Here is a 12,688-nt window from a genome sequence, read left to right as displayed (position 1 = left end):
CCAGACTGAGATTCATTGGAAGAATTCTAAGGAAATGCAATCCGAACACAAAGGAAGTAGGTTACAGTACGCTTGTTCGCCCACTGCTTGAATACTACTCAGCAGTGTGGGATCCGTACCAGATAGGATTGATAGAAGAGATAGAGAAGATCCAACGGAGAGCAGCGCGCTTCGTTACAGGATCATTTAGTAATCGCGAAAGCGTTACGGAGATGATAGATAAACTCCAGTGGAAGACTCTGCAGGAGAGACGCTCAGTAGCTCGGTACGGGCTTTTGTTGAAGTTTCAAGAACATACCTTCACCGAAGAGTCAAGCAGTATCTTGCTCCGTCCTACGTATATCTCGCGAAGAGACCATGAGGATAAAATCAGAGAGATTAGAGCCCACACAGAAGCATATCAACAATCCTTCTTTCCAAGAACAGTACGAGATTGGAATAGAAGGGAGAACCGATAGAGGTGCTCAAGGTACCCTCCGCCACACACCGTCAGGTGGCTTGCGGAGTATGGATGTAGATGTAGGTGTAGATAATCTGTTGTAGATCTTATCGACTACTTCAAAGCTTTCTCTTTTCTATCATGTGGTCACGTCTGTTAAGGTTTCCTTCTGCTTGCCTGACTGATGTCGACAGTAGCGGTTTTGCTGTAGATCTTGACAGTTCTGCTCAAAAAAAAAATTAATTGCGTAGTGCATTGTAGGGTGTAACAAAGGGACCTTTTTCGATAAACACATATTCAGGATTCGTATGTAAATTCATAGTTATTAACTTCCACATGCAAAAATAAATAATATTAAATTTTTAAAAGATGCAAAATAACTGTAATACCTTTATTGATTTATAAACTACGGGATAATTTCTAGTAGCGCAATTTAAATTGTTGCAACGCATATAAATTTAATATAATACCGAAAACGAGGTGGTAATTGAAATTTGACAATACGCAGTTTCGCAGGTGGACACGTATATGGATCTTTCGTTTTCGGAAATATATGCGGAATGGGAAACAAATACGCAATAGTGGGAGCAGAAACATTCCTGTGTGCCTGAAACGTTCTAAATATAAGTTAACAGGCTTTTCTCTAGTAGGTCATAGGCAAACCGGAAATATTTAATGAGCTGTTAAGTTCTAGAGGTAATTTTCACTTATATTTCATTAGGAGATATACAGACTGTCTGACTATAGGGTGTATCAAAAAGAACTTTACGACTTTCAAAGCTCATATTAATTTATTCATTTAACCTACAGACATGGTTTTGGTGTCATTTTATAGCAAAATACATTGTTTCTTACCATTTAGTTAACAGAACAGGATGCATGCTGCACATGTTGCTTTTGGATATCTCCTACATCGGATCTTTCTGAATAAAGATCTGATACTATGCACCAAACAGATGTTGTAGCGAATAGTTGTTTCTGTCGTGCACTATGATTATGAAACCTGCACACTATGTCGCCTTGATCTTAAGAAACTAGAACACTTCAACCAACAGAAGCTTAGATACATTATGAATATCAAATGAAACGACTTCGTATCAAACACTACTGTTCTTGAGAAGTCATATGAATAAAAGTCCCTTTTGACACACCCTTGGGTACAAACGAAAGGAGCGAATGGAGGACAATGAAACAACCAAATAATCCTAATAAACATAGGTCCGGAAACCAATGGTTTCCTCGATACGACGTACGTATTTATGCAGTAGTGCCAATGTTACAACACTGTTGAAGTCTATAGCGACGTTTACTTCTAAACACTACAAGTGGGGCGTAAATGGCAGACTGGTAAACAGGGCGCGTTTGATTATAGAATCTTAGAAAACAGTAAATAGTGTTTCGATAACAAATGTATCGTTCGTGATTTCCTCAATCCCATGGCCTCGGAGATCACTCATCTTGAACCCAATGGACTTTTTTTTGCTTAAAAGTTTTGGTGTATTCCAACCCTGTTGATAGTACCGGACTGTGGGATCGCTTTGTGGATGGTTGTCAGTTCATTCGGAACGAGGCTGGGATTTTTGAACGTGCACGGACATTGATAAGCCCTGCTGGAGCCTGCCTTTACACGAACGGCGGACGTGTGGAACCCTCTTTTGTAACGTCCTTGTCCTCAGGTCAAGTGCGTGACGACAGTTTGGATCCTCGAGGGCACTCTTATGAGATGCTCATATTTTCAGAAGTAATACGTCTATCGGGGAAACCATTGTTTCCAGGTCCTACATTTGCTACGAACGATACGTTCACTCTATGCGAGACTAGCCTCGCGAAACGGTCGCGAGAGTCTGTGGGCTGCCGCGCCGTTTTGTTGACAGAGAGAGAAATATTGCAGAGACACTGGCCCTCAGTCTGGGTGAGAGAGCCATGTCATCGTGGTCTGTCGTAACTCCGGCCCTTTCCCGTAAATGGTTGACATTTTGCAGGCAGATGACTGTGGCTTCGTTGAAGGTAACTGGGACAACATGACCACAGATGGTTTTGAATATATTATATGACAGATTACGCTAAAAAAAAAAAAAACAGAGAACGAAATTACGAGAAAGACTCTCTGTGGCACAACAACTTCTTGCGGGAAGTGATTCATACACATGTTTACAATACCGCTTCCATAGGACTAAGGACTAACACTACACTGTCTCATCACTAGCCTGAAATATTTAGCCTAAAGCCTACAATTCGAAGCAAACGCCGAGGATTTCTGTGAAAAGGTGTTGTGTTGTTGCACGACAATGCCCGTCCGCATACTGCTGCCCACACTGCTGAAACACTCCACATACTCAAATTTGAAGTATCGGATCGTCCTCCATATAGTCTCTATCTTGCCGCTTCTGACTATCAGTTGTTTGGTCCACCCAAACAGGCATTAAGGGGCCGTCGATTTGCCTCGGACGAAGCAGCGAAAGACGCGGTGCATTCCTGGTTCGCAGCTCATCCGAGAACCTTCTTTTATGAGGGCATCAGGAAGATTGTACAACGATGGACCAAGTGCGTTGAAACGCTAGGAGACTGTCGAAAAATGATGTTATTGTAAGTTTCCTATTTGACTACGATAAAATTTTATAACTACTTTTGGGATAATAATTGACTTACCCTCTTATTTCTGACCTTTACAGTACAACAACTGCTTACTTTAGGTACGCCCAGCAGCTAAAATGTACAATTAATAACATAAACAAAACGTATCTGTTCGCCTTTGGCTCCAGACATAGATGTCTACTCGGTTTCAATATGACAGACTTCGCACGTGCACAGTAAAATTTGGCTCATGTACTGTAGCTGAGTTTCCATTCCGAATTCTGTGGTGTAACTGAGGCGTGGCTTGGCTCCCAGCCTGGTATTTACCTACTAGTATGTGGTAAACCGCCTAAAAATCACATCCAGGCTGGCTGTCACAACAACCCTTGCCGACCCGGTGCCGGCGCGTCTCCCTGAATCCCGAAAGAGGGATGCTAACGCGCGCGAATATCTGCCAGGTCCACTTCAGGAAAATTTAAGCATAAGAAATACTACAGATTCTTTTTAACAATACTTGAAAACGTGAGCTTATATCTCCTATATATGGTGTAAAAAACTACATATACACAAGTACGGAGTGTTTAGAGGAGATAAAAAAAATGTTCAAATGTGTGTGAAATCTTATGGGACTTAACTCTAAGGTCATCAGTCCCTAAGCTTACACACTACTTAACCTAAATTATCCTAAGGACAGCCAGCCGGAGTGCCCGTGCGGTTCTAGGCGTTCCAGTCTGGAGCCGAGCGACCGCTACGGTCGCAGGTTCGAATCCTGCCTCGGTTATGGATGTGTGTGATGTCCTTAGGTTAGTTAGGTTTAATTAGTTCCAAGTTCTAGGTGACTGATGACCTCAGAAGTTAAGTCGCATAGTGCTCAGAGCCATTTGAACCATCCTAAGGACAAACACACAAACTCATGGCCAAGGGAGGACTCTAAACCCCGCGGGGACCCACCGCACAGTCCATGACTGCAGCGGCTTAGAAGAGATAAAAGAAACATGTTTATTTTATGTGACAAGACTATCACACGAGTACCGTCTCCCCACTAGACATCCGTGACGGATTTTGCCCTGATGATGGTCACAAACGGCGTTGAGACTGCCGTGTGATGAGTATTGTTATAGAGATGTTGCTGACCTCCTATGGATTTTATTTTGTGTGGGAGATAAAGCGCTTGGTTTTAGAGACATCGGTAGGCATTACAGAAGAGCTGGTTGCCCATTTGGTCAGCCATTATTCGTAGAAGAACGGGGTGTTTTTGGCGTGTTAGACAATCATCGCTCGCAGATGGCAGTAATTCATTCATGTAAACGAACACACTGCAGTTTGGAGACCGTCTCTGAACATCACCAGCGTGTAAACCTACACGGACTCCTAGCGCAGTGGTCGTGAAACTGCGGCCCGCGTGGCGCGTGCGGCTTGAATCAAGTGTTCGCGCGGCTGGCGGTTCTCAGCCATGTTTCATAATATGCTTCAAGCAACTAACAGCAGAAGCCAAAAGCATTAATTTTCGTAAAGGGTTTCTTAAAAGTGTATCTTTTTGTTCCGTAACAAAATAAAATACTTACAGAGAAGGAAATATTTCAAAATGTTCTTAATTTTTATTGACGTTGGTGAATTCTGCCGTGAGTTGTGTTCAAAATGGCTCTGAGCACTATGGGACTTAACATCTGAGGTCATCAGTCCCCTAGAACTTGGAACTACGTAAACCTAACTCACCTAAGGACATCACACACATCCATGCCAGAGGCAGGATTCGAACCTGCGACCGTAGCAGTAGCGGTTCAGGACTGAAGCGTCTAGAACTGTTCGGCCACCCTGGCCGGCCCATATGGGTTTAATACAGTGAGGAGACAAAAGACGTTAGATAGCGTTATGCACATGTACAGATGGTGATAGTATCTCGTATACAAGCTATAAGAAGGCAGTGCATTGGCGGGGCTGCCATCTGCACTATGGTGATTCGTGTGAAAGAGTTCCGGACGCCGGCCGAAGTGGCCGTGCGGTTAAAGGCGCTGCAGTCTGGAACCGCAAGACCGCTACGGTCGCAGGTTCGAATCCTGCCTCGGGCATGGATGTTTGTGATGTCCTTAGGTTAGTTAGGTTTAACTAGTTGTAAGTTCTAGGGGACTAATGACCTCAGCAGTTGAGTCCCATAGTGCTCAGAGCCATTTGAACCATTTAGTTCCGGACGTGATTGCGGCCACACGACGGGAATTAACAGACTCTGAACGCAGAATGGTAGTTCGAGATAGACGCACGGGTCATTCCATTTCGGAAGCCAGCGAGGCATTCAATATTCCGAGATCCACATTGACAAAAGTGCGCCGATCGCACTAGATTTCAGACATTGTTTCTCACCCCACACAACGCAGGGACCGCGGCCATCACTTAACGACCGACAGCAGCGGCATTTGCGTGGAATTGTCAGTGCTAACAGACACGCAACACTGCGTGAAATAACCGCAGAAACCAATGTGGGACTTAAGACGAACGCATCCTTTAGAAGGGCCCAGCGAAATGCAGCGTTAATGGGCTGTGGCACCAGACGACCGATGCGAGTGCCTTTGCTAACAGCACGACATCGCCTTCAGCGCCTGTCCTGGGCTAGTGGCCATGTAAGTTGAATCCTAGACGACTGGAAAACTGTGGCTTGTTCAGATGAGTCCCGATTTCAATTGGTAAGAGCTGATTGTAGGGTTCCGGTGTGGCGAAATTCCAGCAAGCCATGGACCCAAGTTGTCAACAAGGCACTCTGGAAGCTGGTGGTGGGCTGTCATTACATGGAATGGACTGGATCCTCTGAATGTTTGGCTACTTGGTGACCCTTTGTAGTCTCTCAAGGACATCATGTTCCTAAATAACGATTGAATTTTTATGGATGAGCCTGGTCACCGAGCCACCACTGTTTGCCACTGGTATGAAGTACATTTTGGGCAGTTCGAGCGCATCATTGGGCCACTCAGATCGCCCGACATGAACCCCATCGAATATTTGTGGATCACAATCGAGAGGTCAGTTCGTGCTCAAAATCCTGCACCGGTAACAAATTCGCAATTATGGACGGCTATAGAGGGAACATGGCACAACATTTGTATAGGGGACTTCCAACAGCTTGTTGAGTCCATGCCACGACGACTACGCCGAGCAAAAGGAGCACGACACGATTCAGGAAGTAACACATGACGTCATCTCAGTGTAGAAGTGAGAGGGGAGTATTTAATTGTTTGTCTACCAATGCTGAAAGTGACGAGCGTATGCAACTATGGTCGAGAAGGCGTAAGAAGATCCCTGGCGGTTCGTAACGTTATTGCCAGTTTTCAACTGTGAAACTCTAACAAATGCAGGTGAAATGAGTAGTCAACTAGGCTTTGATAACACAGAGGTTTTGCCATAGAGACGTTTACAAAATCGCGTTACATTATTGGTTGTGCTAGTCCCGCGAAACTGCCGCGCCCTGCCCTCGGCTACTGTCAGGGAACAACGTATGGCGGCGAGTGTTAGCACCGGTCAGCTCCTACGCTATAAATGTTAAACGGTAGTAACATGGATTCGTGAATGCGCATTACAAGGGTGGCGAGCTTCGAAAGTGGTGCGGTTTTGTTGGAAGTTATACGAATCCAGATTAAGGCCGTTATAATACAATGCGGTGAGTAGAAGGGAAACGACATTAAAAAATTTAGTAAACTTCTGTGATCGTGCCTCATACTGCACTTAGTCTTATTAGTTAATATAGTATACTGCTTTATGTAGGCTACCAGTTAATAGTAAAACCGGTACTGGAAGGTGTGGTAAAGTGACCAGGATGAAAAAAGTGGCCATTGCATTTTTTTCCGCGCTGCCTGCCGAGAAGTGATCAGACAAGTAAGCTTATAAATCACCATTGTTGTCAGCAAATTTGACTGAAGAAACTTGTTCCGTTATTATTTAGTGAAAACTGTTTCGTTTTTGAATCGTCTGATGTAAGGTAAGTCATTTTTCTTACCTTACTTGTACGGAGAGTGATAATTTTTAACAATATCAAAGTTTGAACAATGTCTTTCGGCTTAAAAATGTAGTTCCTCGTTATTTATTTTATTTATTTCTGTTCGATAATTTCTTATGTGGCTCACTAATGCTGAAGTGGAGTCCGCTAGGGAAAAGTGACCACACTACTTGACGGAAAAATGGCCGAGTTCACACAAATAACACTCAACATACAACAGATAAAGCTGACTTCTAAAACCTTTTGTTTGCAAAGCTATCATCCGCAATTCTATCCTTTTGTGCAATTTTAAATTAAGTTATATTATTTAAATCCATCTGTGTTCTCTGATGTTTGGCCTAATGAAAAATTCAGATTGAAAATAGTCCACTGCAGCCGCTTAGTATTTTTTCAGATAGTAAGGCGTGAAGATGCATAGGAAATGTGTCCAGAAATCAGAAAAACAATCATGGGACACTGTTGCGCTGACACTGGCCACAGTACCCACTTAGGTACGGAAAATTGGTATGTAGGCCTTCAGAAAAAATGCTGGTAGTTCAATTGCATTAATTTCTTTTTACTTTAAAATATTTGATGTGGTAGCTTATGATATGTAGATTCAAAATGTGTAACTGGCAAGCTTCTAGTATTAATCACAGTTTGGTGAACATTGAATTCGTCTATGACTCATGACTCTATGAGTCACCACTTCACACAAACACCCACTCCCCCCCCCCCCCCCCTTTCCGTCCTCCTCCTTGCCATGCAGTCAGAGGTGTTGCCCTGCACTGTCTATATTGGCACTAAACGAAAAAGCTAGACGACATCTGCTCTACTGGGAAACGACGTACATGTCATATTTCTGTCACACAAAAAACTGTTTCTTTTCATATCGTCTATGTTATGCCAGAGCCAAAGTAGCCCCTGAGGGCCGGCAACCCACATTACACGACAGTGGACGAGGTTGTCTATGTCCAAGGCGTACAAAAAGCACCATGGTAAACACCGGCTATTTACATAAAAGATAATGAGAACAGACATTTCGAGCACTACTTCCTGCAGGGGCAGCTCGAGCCACGGCCTGCAGGAAGTATCACTACGCCAAAACCTGATTGGCTGGAGACAGCTATTTAGGGGCTAGAACCAGCCCCGAAGTTCACTCCAGATGCCGACCTCGTGTACTTCGACCGATGAAGATTACGTATCCGTCTCTGAATTGGACTCTTACTAGTGTGTGTGTGTTTTGCCAGGAACCTTTGTGGAAAATTAGAAGTGAACTTTTGTTTACCTCAGGACATTTTTACTGGGGTCGTTATTGTTACCTTTCGTTTGTTGTTCAGCCATCAAGCTTGTGAATTTACATCAATAATAGTTGTGTTCGTGAAAAATTGCGAATTGTCAGTCACAACAGTCTAAGTACTCAAAATTTTGTAGGCGTATAAGTAGCATTTTTTACATCGTACAGGAAGAAAATGTAACAGTTTAAAGATTAATCACAAATCTGCTTTATTCTGAAAAGGAAAATTATGTGAAATACTAAGTTTGAAATTACATTTCTTGAAAATAAATAAGGAGAATAAAATAAATTTTGATTTCAAAGTTGTGACTAAATACTCCCGTGTATCCTCCCTTATCCTCACTATAGCAGGCTTTTCTATGGAATACTTCAAAAGCGAATAGTATTTTGAATTGTCTTACGAACAGCAACTGATGACGTTTACGTGAAGCAAGAGATGGGACGATCTGTGATGCGCGCCCATCCGACTGTGCTCTTCCTGTAAGTAGAGGTGTTTCGTCGTGGGAGTCTACATTTGGCTTAGTGTGAACGCAATGATAGCAAAAATTTGTGGGACTATAACAATTTCGAACATTTCGATTTATTGCATACTGAAAACCTGCTGCCTATTTTAAAAAGCAGGTCGTGCATTTTACAGTTTAACATGTTAAAATATATTGTTCCATATTTCTAACATTTTTCTCTTGAACAATAAAACAACAATGAATTGGTACTGGAATAAAATGAACATAAATTGAGGAAAAGATAAAGGAAACAAATTGGAAATTTAAGAAGAAACTAAGATCATAGGTTTTTAATGGAAGAAAGTGTCCCACTATCTGGCTGTTCCAGGTGGGAGGGCATTGAACAACTTCAAGCGAGTCCCAAATGGAGCAGAAATTTGCTTAGATCTAAGAACAATTGATGTTAATAGGTTATTTACAATTTTTCATTAAGTATAATAAATTAGTATACATTTCTCATATTAATTTTGCTATTTTGCTGTTGATTACTGGCAACATCATGGCTTTTCCTAGGGGGGGGGGGGGGGAGCCTCGAAAGTTCGTCGAGCCTCGCCTCCTCAGGATATTTAAGCTCAGTGTATTTCTATAATGTACGCCGTTATGAACATAAACTTAGCAATTATTTACATGTTTCTTGTTTATAATTACAATCCTTATGCATTTTTATACATTTTATATCGTTGGATAATTTTATTTATTTAATAGTGTCAGAAACACTCATTATAGCTTACAAGTTATACAAAATGTTCCAAAACATGGTACTATAAGCATTAAAATTACAATTAAATGCGGCGTGACCAGTATGCAGCAACTTCGCATACTTCCTTGGTGGCATCGATGATATTCTGTTGCGAGCATGACCTTGGGAATAGGCTGCAGACAAGAAGATGACTCATTGTCTGTTCTTCACCATATTCACATGGTGTAGAGTCGCATGCAAATCCCCACTTTTTCAAGTTGATCTTCGTTCTTCCAACTCCAGAACGCAGCCAGTTGAGTGTCTTCCATATTGACCATCTTTCTTCGTGACCTGGTGGGAGGCTTTCGGTCGTTGGATAATGTTCAATATGTATACTTTTTTCATTACTCTTCTTATTTTTATATTATTCTATGAATCCATATTGTCTTGTTCTGAGTTTGTTGATTCATCCGAGTCAGTGATCGTGTTGTTATCGGAATCGTTCCATGTGTCGTGTTGTCTTGTGGGGTGATTCCCTATTCTTCGTCTCATTTATGATCATTCCTGTCTGCATGCTGTGTGGAGTGCTTGTTAAATTTTGTCGGTGATTGTGTGTAGTTCTCATCAGTCATCTTTCTATCTTATCCTTTGTCGTGCTGTTATGTCCTATGTGTCTAAACATGTCGCAATATAATGTGATGTGTTTCGCTCTGCCGATTTCTTCACATGTGGTTATGTCTGTATCACTTAGTCCAACACGATGGAGATGATGTGGGTACGGTCCATGTCTCATAATAATGTGGACCATGCCACGTGTAGGATCTATATATTTCATGCTCATTCGTTCTCGGATGTTCAGGAAGAATATGTGTACGCTGCGTCCTTTTTCTGTTGCGTCCCATTCAGTCTTCCAAGTACCATTTCGCCATTCATTAAGTCGTTTCTTGTGGGTCATTTGTTTTCCTGTGCTTTGTACTGTTGTCCCTTTTTCATCCAGTATGCTGTAGCCCTGAAATGTACTGTAATGTCTATTGGATACACACCCAGGACGACGCATAATGCCTCAATAGATGTTTTCCCAAACGCTCCTGACATTCTTAAAAGGATGCATCTCTGCCCACTTCGTACAATGGTTTTGCGTGATGTGCGGCAGAGACGATGGGACCATGTGCTGGCTGCAAAGCTCAGAACGAACTAAAACAAGGCGATAGTGTAGGTTCGTATCATTTGCAGTTTCAACAGTAGGCGAATGTCAGCTACGGACCATAGACGTATTATTTAGATTGCAACCTGGATTTTCCTATGCTTGACGCTCTAGAAGGCGCGCCGAACAACAAGTGATCCGTTGTGCAAGACTGCATTTGGAATAGAGTGAATGCTATGATTCCCAGAACCTGTGGACGTGCAACAGCTTCCAACAGTAGGCAACCATCCAGTACTAACCAATATATAATTTAACTTTGCAATTTGCATTTATCTATGGTGTGCATTGCCAATTACCTATCTTCCAACGCCCGGCAGAAATTCTTGCAATGAATATGTGTGTAAACACTTCAATAACGTGTCAGCGAGAAACAACAGAAATCACTTCTTGTTACTACGTGTCGTAGAGAACTGTACAGCTCATAGTACCACGTGAGCACTTGTACGACCAAACAGAGTGGTTGTATTTATAAGAATACGCTTAGGGCATAACCGATCTTGGGACACTCAACTAACTTCGTTCCTCTATGAGATTCATAGCGCTGTAGACAACGGCGCTCAGCTTGAGGTCGTGTTCCTCGACTTCAGGAAAATATATGACTCCATCGCGCACTTTTGCATAGTGAAAAAACTACGAGCTCACGGAGAATTGGACCAAATCTGCGATTTTTAAGACTTTCTTGGAGATAGAACTCAACATCTTGCTCTGGACGGAACCAAATCCACAGATGCAAATGTAATTTCCGAAGTACCGCAACGAAGTGTGATAGGACCCTTACTGTTTACACTGTGTATGTATTACCCGGTAGAAAATATCGGAAACTGCTAAAGACTGCTCGCAGATGATGCAGTTGTCTATAAGAAAGTAACATCGCGAGAAGACAGAGCAGTTTTGCAAAATGACCTACAGAGGATTAGTGAATGGTGCAGGATCTGGCACTTGCTTGAACATAATTAAATGTAAGGAATTGTGCATACATAAGAAAAGAAATCCACTGCTGTGAAAATACACTTTTGATGATAAGCTACTTGAAACAGTATCTACCGTAAAATATCTAGGAGTAACTACCCAAAACGAGATTAACTGGAATGACCACACAGAACAAATAGCAGGGAAAGTAGATACCAGATCGAGATGTATAGGAAGAATCTTAAGGAAAAGTCAGTCATCCATGCCGGCCGTTGTGGCCAAACGGTTCTAGGGGCTTCAGTCCCGAACCGCGCTGCTGCTACGGTCGCAGGTTCGAATCCTGCCTCGGGCATGGATGTGTGTGATGTCCTTAAGTTAGTTAGGTTTAAGTAGTTTCTAAGTCTAGGGGATTGATGACCTCAGATATTAAGTCCCATAGTGCTTAGACCAACTCAACCATTTGATCAGTCATTCATGACAGAAGTGGTTTACAAGACGCATGTCCACCTGATTCTTGAGTACTGTTCATCGGCCTGGGACGCTTAGAAGGTAGCACCAATAGAAGAGAGAGAGAGAGAGAAGTGTGGCGCGTTTCGTCGTGGAGTCACTTAGTCGTGGCGTGAGCGTTACAGAGGTGCTAACAAATTCCAGACGTTACAAGAGAGGCATTGTGCATGACGGAGACGTATACTATTGAAATTTCGGAACAGTAATTTCCGAGGAGAGATGGACAAGATAATAAATGTTCAAATGTGTGTGAAATCTTATGGGACTTAACTGCTAAGGCCATCAGTCCCTAAGCTTACACACTACTTAACCTAAATTATCCTAAGGATAGACACACACACCCATGCCCGAGGGAGGACTCGAATCTCCGCCGGGACCAGCCGCACAGTCCATGGATGCAGCGCCTCAGACCACCCGGCTAATCCCGCGCGGCAAGATAATACTTCTTCCCACAGCCATCTCGTGAAATTACCATGATGAAAAAATTCCTGAAATTACAGCTAATACAGAGGCTTACCGACAGTAATTCTTCCCAGGCGTTATTCGCTAGTGGAAGCGGAAAGAGGGGAATGATGATTTAGTGGTACCAGAAGTACCCTCCGCCACACTCCGTCA

This window comes from Schistocerca cancellata, chromosome 7 (assembly GCF_023864275.1).
Source record: "Schistocerca cancellata isolate TAMUIC-IGC-003103 chromosome 7, iqSchCanc2.1, whole genome shotgun sequence".
Taxonomy (NCBI): Eukaryota; Metazoa; Arthropoda; class Insecta; order Orthoptera; family Acrididae; genus Schistocerca; species Schistocerca cancellata.
Note: the sequence above shows the minus strand (reverse complement) of the source record.